This window comes from Bactrocera neohumeralis, chromosome 4 (genome assembly GCF_024586455.1).
Source record: "Bactrocera neohumeralis isolate Rockhampton chromosome 4, APGP_CSIRO_Bneo_wtdbg2-racon-allhic-juicebox.fasta_v2, whole genome shotgun sequence".
NCBI classification, from domain to species: Eukaryota; Metazoa; Arthropoda; class Insecta; order Diptera; family Tephritidae; genus Bactrocera; species Bactrocera neohumeralis.
This window is the reverse complement of record NC_065921.1, coordinates 46300021-46319930: the sequence shown is the minus strand read 5'-3', so window position 1 is coordinate 46319930 and position 19910 is coordinate 46300021. Positions and strand designations below refer to the sequence as shown.

Here is a 19910-nt window from a genome sequence, read left to right as displayed (position 1 = left end):
GTGACAAGACATTTTACGTCTCCTCTATAACACGGACGGACTAACGCCTACTCTTCTGTAACTGTCTTAATGTAGTCATGATGGAAGTTGCCGCTTCGCGAACAGCTATCCACTTGTCAGAGGACTGACACATAAATGCAGTCAAATTTTCCACCGTTAGGCTACCACCTAGTGCAGTTTCTAACTTTTTCCTTATGTTTCGAAACCGAGGACAATGGAAAAACACGTGTTCAGAATCTTCTATGGACTCCGCACACATCAAACAATACGGACTGACGTCATTGTGAAATTTGTATAGGTAACCTCTGAAGCACCCATGCCCGCTTAATATTTGGGTCAGGTGGAAATCCATGTCCCCATGTCGTCTACTTATCCACGTATGGATGTCAGGTATAAGTCTGTGGGTCCACCGTCCTTTAGTTGAGGTTTGCCACCGTTGCTGCCATATAGTTATGCTCTTCTTTCTCTCTTCTCTCTTTTGGGTTGCTGTAATTGGCGCTGATAGCTCATATAATCTTGTGAGCTCGTCACCCTGGATGTCTATGTGCGGCATACTATCTAATACTTCAGATGCTTCGCTGAAAAATAGTTCGGAAAGCACTTGTTACCCTTATTGCTGTGAGTCTATGCACTGCATTTATTGTTTTGGCATACGCTTTTACGTTTAGTGCCCGTATCCATACTGGAGCTGCATGTAGTATAACTGAGCTCATAGCTTTTGCGATTAGAGGTCGGCGGCTGGAGCGCACACAGCCTCTATTTGCCATCATTCTTGACAAAGCGTCATAAAACTTATTTGCTTTGTTTGCTGTGTTTGCTAAGTGCTGCTTGAATTTCAGTTTGGAGTCCAATATTACCCCTAAATACTTCAACTGTGGTTGTGAAGTAATTACGCACTCTCCAATAGTGAGAGTTATTTTTTCCTAAATTTTCCTGGTGCTTATGAGCAATACCTCTGTTTTGTGCTCAGTCAGTTCCAAACTCTTGGAAGAAAACCATTGGCGTAGACCATTTATGCATTCATTACATTTATTTTGTAGGTAATCTAGTTGTTTACCTACTGCTACCACTATAAGGTCGTCCGTGTATGCGATTAGCTTAACGTTTTTAGGCTGTGGAATTCTTAGCACCCCATCATAAACTAGATTCCATAAGAGAGGGCCTAAAACAGATCCTTGTGGTACTCCACTTGTAATAGGGTAGCTCTTGATGCCTTCGGTGGTGTCGTAGATCAGCTTTGCATCGATAGCAGACCTCTGTTTCCCGAAGCCGTATTGTCTTTCCGATAGTCCGCCGGCTTCTTGGATTGCAATCCCCAAGCGGTTTCTTTTTATACTTTCGTACACTTTGCCCATTGTGTCGAGCATACACAGAGGTCGATACGAAGAAGGTTCATCTTGTGGCTTTTTTGGTTTTGGGATTAAAACCAATCGCTGGACTTTCCAGGGATCGGGAAACATCCCTTCTTTTATGCATGTGTTGTACATTTTTGCAAAAAGAGTGGGCTTCGAAATTATGGCTACCTTTAGAGCTCTGTTTGGTATTCCGTCGATACCAGGCGCTTTGTTGTTTTTGATTTTTTTGGCTATGACCAATAGTTCTTCTTCTGTAACCAGTGGGGGTGATTCAGCATCTTCGTTTCGTTGCTCAGCGTTAGTAATCGGTTCGTGCGTCGGAAATAATGTCTCGACGACTTTCTTCATAAACGAAGCGCATTTTACAGATCTTTTCAGAACAGTTTCTTTTGCTACGGATTACAGCTGACTTTAGAAGCTTTTTGTGGCTTTTAAAAGCTTCTTTGAGACGGTTTTCGTTTTCGTCGCTTTGATTGCGTTGTAAGCGACGTCGAGCTGCATGACGGAGCTTTCTCAGCGTGGCAATTTCTTCATTCCACCAGTATACAGGTCTTCGCTTATTGTGACATTTCGTTCTTCGCATTGTAGCGTCGCATGCTGCCACCAGTTCCTTTCGCAATGCGGTTACTAAGTGGACGCCGCTTTCGCTTGGTGATATTGCTGCACTCCAGGCTGTCTCAAAAACGTCAGTATCAAAATCTGTTTGCTTCTGCTTCTTTTTAGTGTAGTGTTAATGCGTGAGGGTTCCTGGGCCTAAGAGAATTGATGTAAGCATGTCTGACACCTCCCACTTAATGTGTCTGCTAAGTGCGTCATTTGCAAACATCAGGTCTGTTATAGAGCCTTTAGTTCCTTTTTGATAGGTATTTTTGGTGCCACTATTAATAATTGTGAGGTTGGTTTGGCTCAGAAATTCTAGAACCAGACGCCCACGATGGTTTGAACATCTGCTACCCCAAGCAGTAGACCATGCATTAAAGTCACCTGCCATTATTATCGGTGATTTGCATCTTCTTTTTAAAGATAATTCAAGGAGAAAGTCTTCAAATTCTCTAATGGATGCGCTGGGACGGGCATAACAGCTTACGAAGTGTATTCCTCTTATTTGCGCCCATGTGAAACCATTTTTTGCTTCTCTGCAGCTAGATGTGAATGAATGCCCGTTGCAGGACCATATTGCAGCTTTGCCACTTATATCTGTGATCCAAGTACTTTCCGAACGTTGGCAATATTGCTCGCGCAGTGATTTAAGTTCAGCTGCAAAATTCTAATTTTTTCGTTGTCTTTAGCAATTCCATGTATTTAGGGCAAGTCGTGCTCAAAACTGAGTGATCCCCTTTGCACAGCATGCAATTTGGTGTATTAGTGCATACTTTTGATACATGTCCCGGGCTTCCACAACGTGTGCAAAGAGAGGACCTGTCGATAATACTGCTACATTTACGCGCCATGTGGCCTGGATGGAAACATCTGTAACAACGGGGAATAGGAGAGTACTCCAGGAGACAACAGATCTACCAGACGATCTTTACTTTGCCTATTTTAAGGGCAGTCTTAGCGTCTTGAACCCGCAGGCATATAATTGCTATTTGAGTGCAGCTTCTGATCTTCCGCATATTTTTGATGTTTGCCGGAACTATATTCTGAAAACCACACTCCTTTTGTAACGCGTCGCAAATTTCTTCGGGGGTGGTTACCTCGTCCAGGTCCTTGCACATTATAGTGGCGTTATGCGTTTTTTGCTGTATTGCAGTCATTTCTCCAATCACTCCCTCTAGCGCGCTCTCGAACGAGTCGGCTCTCTTGTCTGCTTGGGGTTTTAATTCTAGTAGCAGGTCTCCTTTGAGCGTTTTCCTAATGTGCCTTACGTTTGTGCCCAGTTCCTCAAGGCCACTATCGCACATAATTTTCTTGAGAACGTCCGCATATGATCCTCCGTCCTTTGTGGTTATAATAATGGCGTCTGGTTTCGTACGAATTCTTATTTCAACCGACTTTCTCTTTTTTACCACGTCCACCCATTTCTCGGATGCGGGCTTATCGACAGAACTGTCTTTCGGTACAACCCTAATGACCTCACTATATGACACCTGCGCTTTATCGTTCGCGTTTTTAGGTTTTTTGGTTGGTGGTAAGTAACCTGATAACTCTCGTACCCTCTTTGGCGTATGTTTTTCTCTGGGGATAGGGGGTACTTGCGACGCTTTTCCTACCATAACTCTTTTCGACGGTTTCTCTGGATTGTACAGGCTTGTTAAGCAGCTTACAAGGTCTCTCATAGCTTGATTAATATGCCTCTGACCAGACATCATAGTTTCAAGCTCCTTGATTTTTGTGCCCAGTTCACAAAAAATATTACCAGCTTCACCGTTCTGAATTTTCTCAGATTTTCCGCATTTGTTTTGTTGGTCGACGTTTTCACAAAGCGGTGGTCTCCTCATTTTTACCTTTTGGAGGGGTTCTCAAAATCTTTGAGTTCCTCCGAAAAGGATTCTCTGGTGTACCTCCCAAACTATTTTCAGAGGCCATATCTCTGCCAGAAAATAGTTGGGAACACCTGTCAATGGGTATATTCAGTCCTTTGTCCTAAAATCTTATTCGCTTTTTTAGTGGTTGGCAATGCCGTAACCAAAAGGCAAAGCGAAGAAGGAGAAACGAAAAAAGGAGAAAACAGCTGATCGAGCAAAGCAATACGGCAGATTAAATTAAATGCACGTTTTGTTTCGCTGTTATATGGGGAAATCTAATTAAAGTTTTATTTTGTGTAAATTTACCACGAAAAGGGGCAAGTAAGTAAAAATAAAATTTTTCATACAAAACAGATTTTACTTATCTATTTGCTAGGTTCAGTATCCAAATTGAAAGGTCCAGTCTCCCGGTAAGTTGTTACCTAAACTATGGCACTTTCACTAACTATAAGTATGAGACTTCACGAAATGTTCAGGGACTACAAAGAAACCCGTCTACTAACTTCAAACACTCTCAACAGGCATATCAAAGGTACATATTTGAACAATATCTCCTGAAATTTTGATATAAAATGTTGAAAATTTATCCGTTGATACCCCATCTCCTGGTTGTCTAACAAAGAAGTGTTCTCGCCGTAGACAGCATAACTAATTATTGATTCATCAAACTAAACAACCAAAAATATTCCTTTAGTGCATATATAACGTGATTGAATGAAGTAAAAAAAATAAAATTTAATTTTTTCTCAGAATTTAAACAAAAAATCTAAATTTTGGAAAAATTTTCGCCATTTATTGTCTTAAAAAAATAAGTTGTATTTAAAAAAAAATAGTTCGTTTCCCTAAATCGGTACATAACTTTTCAAAAAATCGTAGCCACCGATTTCAAAAACACAGTTTCGAGAAAAACGCGTTTAAAGACGTCGCACTTAACCTTCGAGCGCACAAGTTCTCAACGCTGTATTAATCGGATCAACTTGAAAATTTAGGACAATATTCTAGAGATGTTGCAGAATTCAATAAAACAATTTAATAAGTTAAAAAAAATTTGAACCCCCCTTACCATTTAATCTACACCAGCATAATCTTACATCTATAATTATATAAGGAACTAAATAAATACATAAATACAATATAAAGGAATTGGGCTGCGACATAAGTATGTGTTAATATTTATTCCCTGTGCTTATATTCAGCAAGACTCAACAAAATTAGCAACTTACATACTCGCATTCGCAAGAATGTCAAAAACAATAAAAAAAACTTTAAATTCAGCTGCACTGATGCTAGAGTATCCTAGATAAATAAAGAAGTTTCCATAAAATAACTTGATTTTCAAAGTTCAGCTATACAAATGCGAAAAAAACTTATGAGATACTTGTATTGCAACTTTGCCTTCCGTGCCAAACTTTGTGGAGATATCTCGTCAAATAATAATTTTTTTCACACAAGAATCTGATTTTGATAGTTCGGTTTTTAATGCCGCTATACGCTATAGTGTTTCAATATCGGTATCGGTATCGGCGTATCTCAAAAACTGCGGGGCCACAATTGTGTATAAATATTTGATTGTTATCCGACATTTCCTTTCGCGTGTTACTAATTTTCTGGCATGTACTTACGCTGTTCAGGGTATACAAATCTCAATAACAGATTATTGCAAATGTTAAACAAACAAATAAATAAACGTGTACAAACACACACAGCCTCACAGACATTGCTTTTTGAAGACATTAACGAAATGAACACACACATACCAATTGAGTATATACAGTTATGAAACCCGCGGATGCGGATATTTGCGGTTCCTTTGGAGGCTTCTACAATCATCATCTACCAGTTGTTGGCAGCCTTTGGCTTTTAACCGGTGATTTCTGGTTGCTTGTGTATACTGATTTGGTGTCAGTCTCCACAATTGATATGGCTTTTGTCGTTCATACTAAGATTTTTTTGGTTTCGCTGCCTAAGGATGAACTCATATAAAGCAACGAGCAAGTGAATGCCATACCTGGCAATAAACTTATCAGAAATACTTCTACAAGTGTATGTTTGTGCTTCAAAACCGTTGATTGTCGATTCCTTCGGTTAAATGGGCAACGAGGTAACATTGCAGAGGATTAGTTTTTATCGTAAACATTTACAATCAATATTAAAGTTTCAGTTAGAAAATAGTAAACAAAACCCGTTTAATTTTTTTTTTAAGTTTTAAGTTTTAAAGAAAAAATTAACATATTTTTCTGTACAGTATTGCGACTTGCTCAAAAAATTATATTTCATCAAAATGTTGAAGTTAAAAAAAAATCAATCTGGGAAACTAGCCAATGAAAGTTTTCTGTCGAAGGAAGTTTGCCGCCATTTAAAATAAAACTATGTTAAAAAGCTAGATAAGAAGAGCAAAAGAGCGCAGGCACTATTAATTTAGTATCACTACTTTTCCAAAAACTAAGCATTCGTCTATAAAACTTGTTTTGCCATGCAACAGAACTTCACATTTTCCTAAATACTGATAATAAGTATGTTAAAGTAATGTCGTTGAGCAAGTTATTGCCATCTAATGCTACTCACGAGGCCGGAAGTAATTAACACTGATGATCCCAATTAATTACCGAGCAACTTGGAAGAAAGTCACCTGAATTTAGAGGCGTTGTATTTGTATATATGTACGTATGATAGGAAATGCTGACGTGTAAATATAAAGTAACCACAATCGTAACAGGGCCTGCAGCAGTTCTGTTCACCTAACGGTGAACTTAAAATTAATGGTAAGAGATATGGAGCTACATACGGTAAATGTTCATATGATATATCTTAATAAAGCTTGGTACCCATATTCCCTGGCACTCGAGAGATTTTGGTGTTACAGATGAGCGTAAACCAAAGATTACAACGCTTATAAAAAACTTATCAAGTACCAAACTAAGCTCTACAAAATGATATAAAAATGTTATTTGGTACATCGAATTATGTGGGGCCATCTGCGGTTTTGAAACGTTTAAAAAATTGTAGCCTCGCCGTTTAATAGGTTTAATATACATATCTCCCAAACCGTTATTGTCTAATCAACCAATTTCGTTGAGTATCATTATTTTTGGTATATCTCCAACTGCGATTAAAGAAGCGGTAGCTAACTAAATACAAGTAGATGTGTCTGCAGGAAAGGACTTTATTGGGGCTTGTAACAAAATTGGACAGTGGGCGTTTCACCGCGCACCTTTATGTAAAATCCCTTATCCTACGACCAATTTTAAACGCATTGGGTACTTAACATTATCCTCTCTAAGTAACGGTGTGGAAACGAGCAAACCACGCTTTCTTTCCATATAACACAGTTTAAATTCAATGTGATTCTTCAACTTTATCGTATACAAATCAAGCACCAAAGAAAATACTGGAATAAAACTTTGCACAAATAGTATCTCAAAGCTAAATTCACTATAATCAAATGATAATTATTCAAGGCCTCAGATACCTGCAGCTGGATCTCTGCGCCTTATGTTGACTTTTTACCGATCCTTTTGCAAGATATATTTTTGAAATTCGTAGAGAGTTTTCCCTGATAATAATGTACCCAATACTTTCTCTAACCATCATATATCCAATATAAGGATTTCAAGTTCTCCTTTGCTTTTATATCGTATATTTCAATACGTAAAAATACCCAAATGACTGGTAATAATACTTATAACATAATGTAGAAAATGTATAAATTTGGTGACAGAATTACCACAACTAACTATTATACATACATATATTTCCGGTTTTTTTGGCTGACCTTATGCCGCATATGTCGGTCATAGTGTGTTACCTTCATAAAATTAAAAGTACTCAAGTTCTGGAGTATACTTGATTAACGCGGTCAGTCTAAACAGTGGCGTAGCTACAACTTCGGGCGCCCGGGGCCAAGGATGTTCTGCCGCCCCCTTTATCTACCTACCTACAAGTTTCATAAGGTGGTTCGAGCAAAAGTGAATTTTTACAAAATATCTTCGATATTAGGTATATAAAATTTAGGAACTAGAACCCACGCAAATTCTGAAGTTCCAAAATTCTCACAATACGGTTTTTGAGGAAATTGATATTAAATTTACAAGACGTCTTATTAAAAGCCATAAGAAAAACCCATCTTCGCCCTATATCTTGTACACTTTTGACACAATTTGCAGAAATTTTTGCCCGAATTGGAGTTTTTAAATACCATTTTTGAAAATTTGGAGAAATGAAAGTATTTGTTACATTCAAAGCATAGGGTAACTGTGAGAGTGACACGCTAATTTATAATAAATTTTGTAAAAAAAATTTGTTGACGTATTTTTCTGAATATTAAAGCACGGCAAAGATCGTTTTGCCGCCCCCAAGACGTTGCGCCCGGGGCGACGGCCCCCTTCGCCCCCTTCCCCCCACCCTATCTACGCCACTGAGTCTAAACCTTATCTTAGCGCAACTTTTTTGTTCGATACATTGCTTGCTGCTTAATTTGAATACTCGAAAGTGAAAGAATCAGTAGAAATTATTATGTATATATCAAATTAAGCAGCCCAAAAAATAAGATGACATTTGAATTTAAGCTGCGCGTAAAAGGATTTGGAGAATTATTTTTTTTTAGGTTGGTAGTACTGTCAGTCACATGTATGTCAAATTTCATGTCAAAATATTCATTAGTGTTTGAGATACGTGTCGTTTGTGAGCTGCTAAAAGTGAGCTTTTCGTTTTTTGCGATGTCGAAATTTGTTGAGTAAAGAATTTGCATTAAATTTTGTTTTCGGAATCAATTTTCTGCTGCGGATACATTGAGGATGGTGCAGAAAGCCCTTGGTGATGAGGCTATGTCTAAAAAAAATGTTTACAAGTGGTATAGTGAGTTCCAAGACGGCCGTGAACGTGTCGAAGACGAAGAGCGTCTAGGGTGACCATCACCCTCAACCGACAAAGCTCACGTTCAAGAAATCAAGGATTTTGGTGTTGAAAAACCGTCGATTAACAATTAGAGACCTTGCTGATGAAGTTGGCATATCGAAAGGCTCAACCGATACCATTTTAAAGGATGTTTTGGGCCTCAAGCGCGTCAAATCTCGACTGGTACCGAAAACATTGCGCTTTTTTTGGAAAAAAGGCGTCGTGTTGAAGTGTATGAAACGATGCTTTCCGACTACCAGGGTGTCATGAAACGCATTATAACTGGCTGACCCCGAAACAACCGATTAATCGAGCGAATATAGTGCCAAAAGAGAGCCGAGACCAAAAAAATCGCGCCAAAGTCGCTCAAAAATCAAGGTCATGTAGACTGTTTTCTTCTATTATCGTGGTGTTGTGCATTATGAATTCCTTCCAACCGGTCAAACAGTCAACAAGGAATATTATTTGAATGTTATGCGTTGTTTGCGTAACGCTATCCGCCTAAAAAGGCCGGAATTGTGGAAAGACAATTCTTGGTTTTTACACCACGATAATGCACCATCCCATACTGCCTTCGTAATTCGTGATCATTTCAACCACCGTATTCACCTGATCTGGCGCCGTGCGACTTCTGGCTGTTCACCAAGCTCAAAAGACCGCTCCGTGGACACCGCTTTTATACGATAGAAGTGATTCAAGCCGCAGCGAAGACGGTACTGAAGGCCTTCCCGGAAAGTGACTACAACCAGTGTTTCGAAGATTGGAAAATCCCTTGGCATAAGTGCATAGCAACGGAATGGGATTACTTTGAAGGGGATGAAATTGATTTGGAAGAATAAATAAAGAATTTTCAAAATAAATACAATGTCACCTTATTTTTTGGGCACAGAGTATATATGTATATATATAACTTCATATCTATCTCGAATAGTTTTAGGTAGGCACAAAACTATTATTTTCTATAGCAACAAGAGTATAAAAATAAATGCACTAAAAAAATAGTGGGTGTAGATTGGGTATGGTACTTAATGTGTGTATGCAGACACAGTTCAGCTACCATACACACTTCCTACTCCTGCGTACGCGTCGAACATCCTATAAAAACCCGTGAAACTCAGGTTCAGAACTAAAAGAGAGGGTATGATGACACACCCAGGTAATCGGTTTAAGAGTTCAACACGGTTGCTGCGACTATCCGTTAGGAGGTGCCACTAACTCCAAGACTTGTTGCAAAACAGCCACAAAAGAGCTACAAGTCTTGGCGCTAGCGACTTCCTATATTAACGTAATCAATGAAATTTTCTCCTCAGCTGGGTTTGCCCACGCAAATGGACAATATTTAATAATGCACATACATTACTATTTTTAATAATACCGCTTTGTCTTTTTAAATATCTTATCAATTTAATTCCTTTTTTAATATTTTTTCCTGTAATTCAATTTTCAACCAAATAAAAGCTCGTTAGTGCCTCTACACATACCCTAAATGAGTTCGACGAGAAAATGTTCAGAAATGAAGATCGAAGGAAATGAAATTGCATTTTTTCTACTCAATTCATGCCACATAATTTATCTTTAACGGCGAACTATAAAACTAGAATGGCATTCCGCTCAATCAACATCACACACATACAACTTTCATCACATTTTATTTTGTTTTCTTTGGTTTTTAATTCACCCTTTACGCCAGAGAATGCCTCAACTTTTTATATCTTAAAATAGTATTTCGAAAATCATTAATTATCGAATGGGGAGAAAAATCTTCCTGAGTTTAATTATGCAATTAGTATATGGAAAGAATGCAAAGTGAACATATTTTTTAATTCTTTGAACATGTCAAATGCACAATTAAAGATAAACTCCCACATAAGTGCCGAAGGAAACAACAAATGGAAATTATTTTTAAATTGGAAGACTCAGACAGCCTGTCGAAGGCAAATGTTAAACACTAGGATGGCAGTCAAGTATCTTCTTTAGTTTTCTCACAAAATTAAAGTAATACTGTACTCAAATCCATATTTATCTTTCTTTTAATTCTACTTCCTTATTTTTAATAAAGCAAACAATTAAGAATAGCCAAAGGCACATAAAGTGCAACTGTCATTCGGTGTGAATAGCATTTAGCGATAAGAACGTTAGATGTCTTTAATTAAAACCAACCACGAAGCGAGGCGAGATATACAAATGTCTTAGTGCCAAATAACAAAGGAATTGCCTCCTCAGAAGCATGCAATTGTCGATTGCAATCAAGTAAATATTAGAATAATGCAAAGTTAATGCACAGATGTCCTTTAAGAAAAACTTTATTTAATTTAATTAAAAATGTCGACAATTGGCGACGAATACAGCTTAAAATGAACATTTTCCAATGCAACCTCCATTATAAAAAAGATAAATATGTATGAGTGCGTGTGATTGTAAAACCCGTATTGACAAAGTAAACCACTGTGGCGTATACGTAATGCGCTTATAATGAGAGTGCACAACAACTGCCTGTCAGTATGCAATATTCTACTACAAAGATACGCTTGGATTACGTGGCACATCGTTGTACCCGTTAAATCAGCAGCCAGGCGCGCAAATCAGTTCCTGCTAGCATACAAGTACCAATACACAGGAGTGAACTGCATATAAACCCCTACTGATAAGCAAAGCAGCATTGGATTGGTAGGGACATGCATACTGCGATCTCTACAACACAAGTGTACTCTGATTTTCTTGATTGTGGTCGTATAGATGCAAAAAGGACTTATAAGTTTCTTTAAGAAGTTCATAATTAGAATACTTACTTAATTATTGATGGCGTAATTAAGCAAATAATTTGAAATTTTTAACTGAAATGTTGGTGCTATAATGTATGCTTTTAATATTTTAGGTTTGGCCTGGTATATTTATTGGTATTTGATTTGTATCGGGTGATTTTTTAAGAGCTTGATAACTTTTTTTTAAAAAAAAACGCATAAAATTTGCAAAATCTCATCGGTTCTTTATTTGAAACGTTAGATTGGTTCATGACATTTACTTTTTGAAGATAATTTCATTTAAATGTTGACCGCGGCTGCGTCTTAGGTGGTCCATTCGGAAAGTCCAATTTTGGGCAACTTTTTCGAGCATTTCGGCCGGAATAGCCCGAATTTCTTCGGAAATGTTGTCTTCCAAAGCTGGAATAGTTGCTGGCTTATTTCTGTAGACTTTAGACTTGACGTAGCCCCACAAAAAATAGTCTAAAGGCGTTAAATCACATGATCTTGGTGGCCAACTTACGGGTCCATTTCTTGAGATGAATTGTTCTCCGAAGTTTTCCCTCAAAATGGCCATAGAATCGCGAGCTGTGTGGCATGTAGCGCCATCTTGTTGAAACCACATGTCAACCAAGTTCAGTTCTTCCATTAAATTCCGTAAAATCTTCCATGTGGTCGAATAACACAAACCCAATTGCTGCGAACGGCGACGAATCGACATTTCACGGTCTTCAGCCACACTCTCAGAAACAGACGCAATATTCTCTTCTGTACGCACTGTACGCATTCGTGTGGTTGGTTTAATGTCCAATAAAGTAAACTGAGTGCGAAACTTGGTCACAATCGCATTAATTGTTTGCTCACTTGGTCGATTATGTAGACCATAAATCGGACGTAAAGCGCGAAACACATTTCGAACCGAACACTGATTTTGGTAATAAAACTCAATGATTTGCAAGCGTTGCTCGTTAGTAAGTCTATTCATGATGAAATGTCAAAGCATACTGAGCATCTTTCTCTTTGACACCATGTCTGAAATCCCACGTGATCTGTCAAATACTAATGCATGAAAATCCTAACCTCAAAAAAATCACCCGATATATAGGAAGTAAAAGAATGAGATGAAATTTAAACTTGTGTTATTGGCATATATATAGTAGGGGTGGTTATTGTTGGATTTGGATCATTCCCACAGTATGAAATGGGAATTGTTGGGTTCCCACATACATCACATTCGGTTGAAGTTGGTCTAGTAGTTCCTGAGATATAGGCTTTCAACTAGGTGTGAGCGGTACCAAAGTGACCATTTTCCATAAAATAATATACCTTGAACAGGGTAAATTAAGTATGCTGCGAAGTTTTTAATGGCTAGTAAGAAACGACAAAAAGCCGAAAAACTATATATATGCGCGTGATTAGTATGACAAGTCCGTCTGTACAAATATATATAATAAGGGTGACGAGATTAATTGTTTATTAGTTTTGTTCAACAAACGGTTGTTTGTATCATTTAGAAACCTTAAACTACGGAAATTGGACTACAACCACAGTCCCTCTTTCCCCAATTTTAAATTCCATCTGACCCTCCCCCTTTTCCAAATGAGAATCATACACTAATGAATGTCGGGAAAAACTTTGCGTATACTGCGCTTAAGGTGGACCACCTTATTTCCCAAAATTCTCCAAATCACACCAAAACTGCTCTAGTTTCCGGATATCGAATGTGTGGATCAAAGTTCCAATAGCAAACTTTTTATTGAAATTATAGGTCAATCTATGAGATATGTTATAGAAATTAAGCAATAATCCTTTCTTAATAATAATAAGCTTATTATATTTGAAAATATTATTAACTGTTATATGATCTCCAATATTCGAATATGAATTTACAAATAAAGAAGAAGAATAATAATAGTATACCTGCATGGCAGGAATGGGTTGAATTGGTTCAATAATTTCTTTAATCCACATACCTAATAGAAAGATTTTCGAACTTCTAGTTTACCTTATACCGAATATACCGGTAAGTGTGTGTGTTACTTCAATGAAATTGAGAGAACCCTATGCACCTGAAGGTATTTTCTTGGCGTTGATGCTGGCAAATTGCAAGACTATGAAATATTCGGTTACACCCGAACTTCATTACTTTATTTGAAAAATAAACTGAACAAATAATGAAACATTTTGTGAATATTTGTTTTCATTTGTCTGTCCCTACAACATCACAAGCAAATATTTGTTGAAATTATTCGGAAGTTTCAATTTAGTTTCAGTATCAATAAATGATTCAACCCCCATTGCAACAAAAAATATTTTGTTTTGTGTTTGAGGTCTTTAGTCCCTCCGAACAAATTTTCTGCTTTCCATTACTCAGCAATAGTACATTATGCGAAGAGGCAACATTTGAAAAAACGCAACAAAATCGAGCACACATGTCACAGTTTAGAGTGTTTGGCTGATCTATAGCAATATTTATTCCCTAACGGTAGCTCACCGTACAAACACACTCATTTGCAAAACAACAACAGTGCCAAAAGTGTATTTTATTTTTGTATGCCAGTTTCTGACATATCTCAGACACACTACCACGCAGAAATTACTAGATATCACGCACTCCAAGTCGGTGAAAGCAGTCTCTGTTTACATAAATGTCACATAGTGTAGTCATGCGGATGTTGCTTTATGCAATGTGACGTTTGCAGCGTTTGTTGACTATCAAATCATCGCGAATATTGTTGAGCGCCGTGCGCAACTATTTAGAGTGGCCGTCAAATTAATATGTTTGAAATGTATGCACGCAGGATTGTGAAATTTATTTGAATACAGAAAATGGAAGCTTAACATTAAAGGCTTCAATTATCTCGGCTTTATTTGCATAATCAAGCGACTTCTCTTAACCCCATAAAAATAATCGGACCACTGCCACGCCCAGCAAACGCTATTAATCGAAAAACTATAAAGTGTCATAACTAATACCCTTTAATAAGTTTAATATACACATATCCAAAGCCAATAAAGCTATACCCGCTCACTCCCCATGTTACTGTTAAAAAAGACTTAAAGCGCAATAAATCAATAACTAAATATACCAGAGAAACTAAATTTTACCTCCGTTATAGTATGAGAATGCTTTATGGACGGCAGTGCGAAAACTAGACGACCCTTTTTGTGGTGAAATCCCAAATATCTTCTTACCTATTTCGAGAAAATTTAGTACGTGCCATTCTTCTCATATTCCTATGTTACAGTACGAAAATGGATGAAATTGGACATATTACAATTTTAAATTCCACTTTCCAGTACACAAATCAAGAAGTAATTAATATAACGGGATAAAACTTAAACGCAAATAATGCCTTAAGTATATGCTACTTGATGAACAAAAATTGTTTAAATTCAACAGAAATGTTTCAAGCTATATACCCAATATTTGGATCCCAGTACTTATAGTTGACTTTTTACCGCAAATATTGCTCAATGGATGAGGTATATAGTATAAATGAAATTCAGCGATAATCCTTCTCTTATGATGGTATATCTGTATGTCAAAAATGTGTTGATTCGGACCCATACTTCCGTTAGCCCCCATGTACATAACATACAGATTTTCGAACTTCCATGTGACTTTATTCAGCATATGTATATCGGGCAAAATGTGAGTTATCTCAATGAACATATGAGCGAGGGTTTTATTCATAACAGTGTATCTTTGCGCTTAAAATAGATGAAACTGGGCGAAAACTTGACCTATCTCTTATATAACTAATATCAGTATCAGAACATCCGGCTGACTTCACTCTATATGATTGGTTTTACACTTTAAAGAATTTCACTGGTTTTGATCCCAGCAAGTTGCAAGAGTATAAAATGTTCGGTTGGCCCGAACATGCTTACTTGTTTTGGATCTATTTTTGCACGTTGTAGCAGACCAAGTAACAGATGTGAAAACATCAATTCGGAAAAAATATCGCCTCACTGCAAGCCAAACGTCTGCAGTAACTCCCTTAGATGTCTCTACCGTTTGCTGCATATCCGACTTAAAAGAATAGTTTTCCTAGAGAATGTGTCACCATCTTAAAGTTGGGGCTTCCACTAATATGGAAAACTACTGACTATTTTAAAAAATTTGATTTTTTACTTCGGAATTTTTTTATTTGGCTATTAAATTTTATTTGAAATTAAATTTTTTTTTATTTTTTGAATTTTTATATTATGTAAAAAAAGATATATGCAAAGTTAAGGATCTTTTCATTACAAGTGAGATTACCATATAACTTTTTCTATAGGACTCATAGTTTCTCCGGAAATCGATGGTAAAATGGTTTATTTTTAATCCTTAAAAACACAGTCACGTTTCTTCCATGCCTTTCGATCTCCGCCCACCCCAGCAGCCGTAAATTATTTTTCCCTTAATACTTGCTATTTTGTCTCTCGTTTTCGATGAGTTTCAGCCTATTTGCTTTTTTTGTTTTTAAACATAATCTACCCTTATCTACTCGTATATGTAGCATCCTTCTAAATTTAAATATTTCAGTTGGAAAGCGGTCTCTCGAAAACTAGTAATACAGAAAGAAAATTGTCCTGCTATGCTTTCATAGTATTAAAAAGAGCAGAATTCATCAAGCCAACATATTTGGAATATTTTCTTCATCTTCATCTTTTGTAAATAAGTTAGATTTTTTTGAGAAGGATAAATTAGAAGTTATTTAAGAAACTTAAGTTTGAAAAATAAGTTTATAGTCAATTTGCAATTTTTTCATAACATTCTAGTACAAATCACCAGTATTTTTTGGATTTTTGGTCAACCGCTTGTTAATTATTTTGACATTATTTTATTAATCATGCCGCTTAAGTTACCTTGGTTTGGGTCTACCACGCGTGCTCAAGGTGTACCGTTAACCTCAGAGCAGTTAACTTCAAACTTTTTAATTGACTTCTAAATATCTGTATAAGGGATTAAACTAAGATGACATTAGGCATAATGAATTTGCGAAAGAATTCAATAAATGACATCTAATTTCTGGTATATATTGTAAATATTTACTTATGCCTATATACCATATGTACTTATGTGTATACTATATTAGGGTGGGTAGAAAACAAATGGTGGCTTGATACTCTCAAGGATACGTTTTTAGGCACATCTAAGAAAATATTACCAAGTATGAGATCTTAATTTTAACGGGAAGGTCTGCCGCCTTACAGTGGCATATTTTTTCTTATTATGAGTTACGAAAACTCAAATCTATCTTTCAGCTACTTGAAAAAATGTCTCGTTTCATAGATTTTGTAGGATATTGAACACTATTCGAAAAGGTTGTTAACGATTCTTTCATAAACCTAACCGTTTAAAATATATTTACAGTTCAAGTTTGATTACTTTAAAGCAAATTTATTTTTTTCAGATGAATATTCTAATTCAAGGAAAAAGAAAGCATTATATATCGGAGAGCTTATGATTTTGTAGAAAATTTTACTCTTTCAGAGTACGACGCAAAAAAAAATCAGATTTTTGTACACACCCTAATGTACATTTATATATTATGCATGTATGTATGTGCTAATTGTATATACTTTAGCTTTTAAATAAATATGTATAAATATGTACGAATGTACATGTTAACAAGGTGTTTCCTTTCCGTTTATTTGCAGGTCTATTAAGGTAATTGACATGCTTCAATGGGGAAATGAATGCTAAGTGAGCTAATAAAATGTCGGCGCCTAAAAATTGATAACGAAGAGTGTGTATATAGGAATGGCGAAAACAAAACAAATTTGAAAGGAAAAAAAGTGCTAAATACTCGTAAAGCGCAGATAGCCTTAAAAATATATTGCGTACATAACTGAGTAATGGTTTTGAAAACAGTTTGAAATGAGTGGTGGTACAAGTGTGGCGCATTAAAAGAAGTGTTTCGTCTTTCATAACAAAATAAAAACGCGAAAATTTTTTAATAATCTTTTATAAAACAATAATTTTTTATAAAATTGTGGCTGTGTGTCATGAGTGCGTAGCAGAAAAATCATTTGACTATATTGTATTCAATAGTTATTGACCTTGCAACTGAGTTTCAATGCTTTTTGAGTGTATATAAGTACATACGCTTAAATCCGATTAGTACGATTGGCTGACAGAGGTGTTATACAGTAGAAAGTCCATCATTTTGTACTTTCACGTATTAGTACAGGATAACAAATTGGACACGGCTTCTATTTTGGGCAGAAGGAAACAAACAAACACACACGAAACCAGTGAAAAAATAGTGCACTTGCCTACGTTAAACCTAATCATTTCGCCACCTTACAGCAAACGCTAAACGAACACAAAAGTGGAACTACATTTTCACACTTCCGAATGTCATGATTTATCATCATGTGGACATACTATATGATGCTTGAGTTATAGACAGTTACACATGTATTTGGTTATACGTACATGTTTACATATGCGAGTACATTGTTTACAACTTAAGTGCAGCTAAGACAACATAGATATTTATGTATAGTTATAAGTACTAGTTGTACATAGTCACACATGTGTACAAATACTTTTCATTATCAGTAAAAATAAGAACAATAAGAATGTAAATACAAATAGTCCCAAAACCATTAATATTTCCATTCCTTTGTTAGAAGTTGATATGTACACATAAGATTTGAAAAACAACTGACCTGCGCGTCAGTATTAGCATAAGTATAAATAGAAGTAGTTTGAAAAAGAATAATCAGAATAAAATTGACAACTGAGCGAAAAGCACCACGCGTTATCCTATATATTTAATTGGCGCCCAACGAGTTTTTGTAAGTCTGTACCCAAAATCCTTATGTCAGGATAATAGAACAGCAGAAGAACACCCTAAAAAATAAATCAAGTGAAGTCGACAAATCGGGCATCGGAGAAAAATAGGTCAACAATCCCACGCCAAGGCCAATCGGGAAGGAAAAAGAAGTCAACAATTCCACGCCAGGACAACGGGACATGAAGCTGTACTTAATGTAAGCATACCTATTATAATAATATAATTATCTAAGAAAATTGAAATTGTACGCTAGGAATAAGATCTAAGTTTTGTAAAAATAAACAACATTTTTGACAAGCGAAAAAAATAGGTGTAAAATGTCGTTAACCGCAGAAGCCATTACCGATTTAGTTATTCAAATCACTACAGCTGTAGCGAATCAGCTGGAACAGCGCGTATCTGAACAGATTAGGCAGGTGCAAGCTAATGTTGACGCGTTGAATTTAAATGTTGCTCCACCAAAAGTTTTAAGGTACGAGGACATAGAGATAGATACAAATATCCAATGCGACTCGATTGTGAAGACTGTACCCGAGTTTTCCGGTGAGTCAGTTCGATATCCATCATGGCGACAGTCTGCAAAAGCAGCTATGAAGCCTTATGAAAAGTACTTAGGCTCAAATAGGTATTATCAAGCCATAGCCATAATACGAAATAAAATAACAGGAGCAGCGGATACCATGTTATCATCATTTAGCACGCCCCTGAATTTTGATGCTATAATAGCAAGGCTTGACCAAACATACTCGGACAAAAGACCGTTATATCTTCTAGAGCAAGAACTCTCCACTTTGCGACAGGGAAGACAATCCATTACGGACTATTACGATTCAGTAGAGAAGCATCTGACACTCCTTACAAATAAAGCAGTTATGCAATATAACGGGGAAGAAGCCTTGAAACTTCTTAATGAGAAGTATAGGAATGATGCCTTACGTGTTTTCATTTCAGGGTTAAATCGACCCCTTAATGATATTTTGTTTTCAAGTCGCCCGGCAGATTTATCAACCGCTTTAGCCTTAGCGCAAGAATTAGAAATGAATCAACAACGCTACACATTTTCTAACGCATTCGCAAATAGAAACAGTGGTTCTTACCGAATGTCTCATCCTCAATATCGCACGGCACATAATCATGAAAGTACAGTCTTGTCACAACCACAACCAGAGCCTATGGATGTTGATCCCAGCTTTTCTCGACTAAACAACGCGCATAATAATAGGCAGCAAACGCGTTTAATAAATTTCAATTGTTCTAACTATAGAACAAGATCAGGAAATCCCCAAAGACAGAACAATAATAATAGTAATAATAATAGACAAAATAATTGTGGTCAGCATGTGAATCATTACCAAATATATGAAAGTGAAAGAATGAAGAATACTTCCAAGGATAGTCGCACTAAACTTTTAAATAACAATTCTCAATTGCGGTATGTGTTAATTAAAATACGTAATGGGAAAGAACTTAAATTACTTATTGACAAGGGAACAGCGAAAAATTATGTACATATTTAACCATGAATTTCTAACGTCAATCAAAAAACTGGAAAAACCTTTCAGTTTATCATCCATTAATGGTACCACAACTATTTTCGAAAAATGTTGGATAGAGGTATTTGGTACAATAACAGAATTTTATAGTTTAAAGGATCTA

The 19910-nt window shown here is 36.5% G+C and overlaps 1 long non-coding RNA gene across 2 annotated transcripts; it reads left to right on the top strand.

Annotated features, from left to right (window-relative positions):
• The first annotated feature begins 4073 nt into the window (after positions 1-4073).
• On the top strand, positions 4074-17966 carry LOC126754709 (uncharacterized). 2 transcript variants are annotated; one of them, XR_007666390.1, is made up of 4 exons: positions 4074-4144; positions 4200-4355; positions 16863-17006; positions 17110-17966. It is a non-coding gene; the product is annotated as an uncharacterized LOC126754709 (long non-coding RNA). The 2 variants fall into 2 exon arrangements; XR_007666389.1 differs by lacking the exon at positions 16863-17006.
• Positions 17967-19910: the final 1944 nt, after the last annotated feature.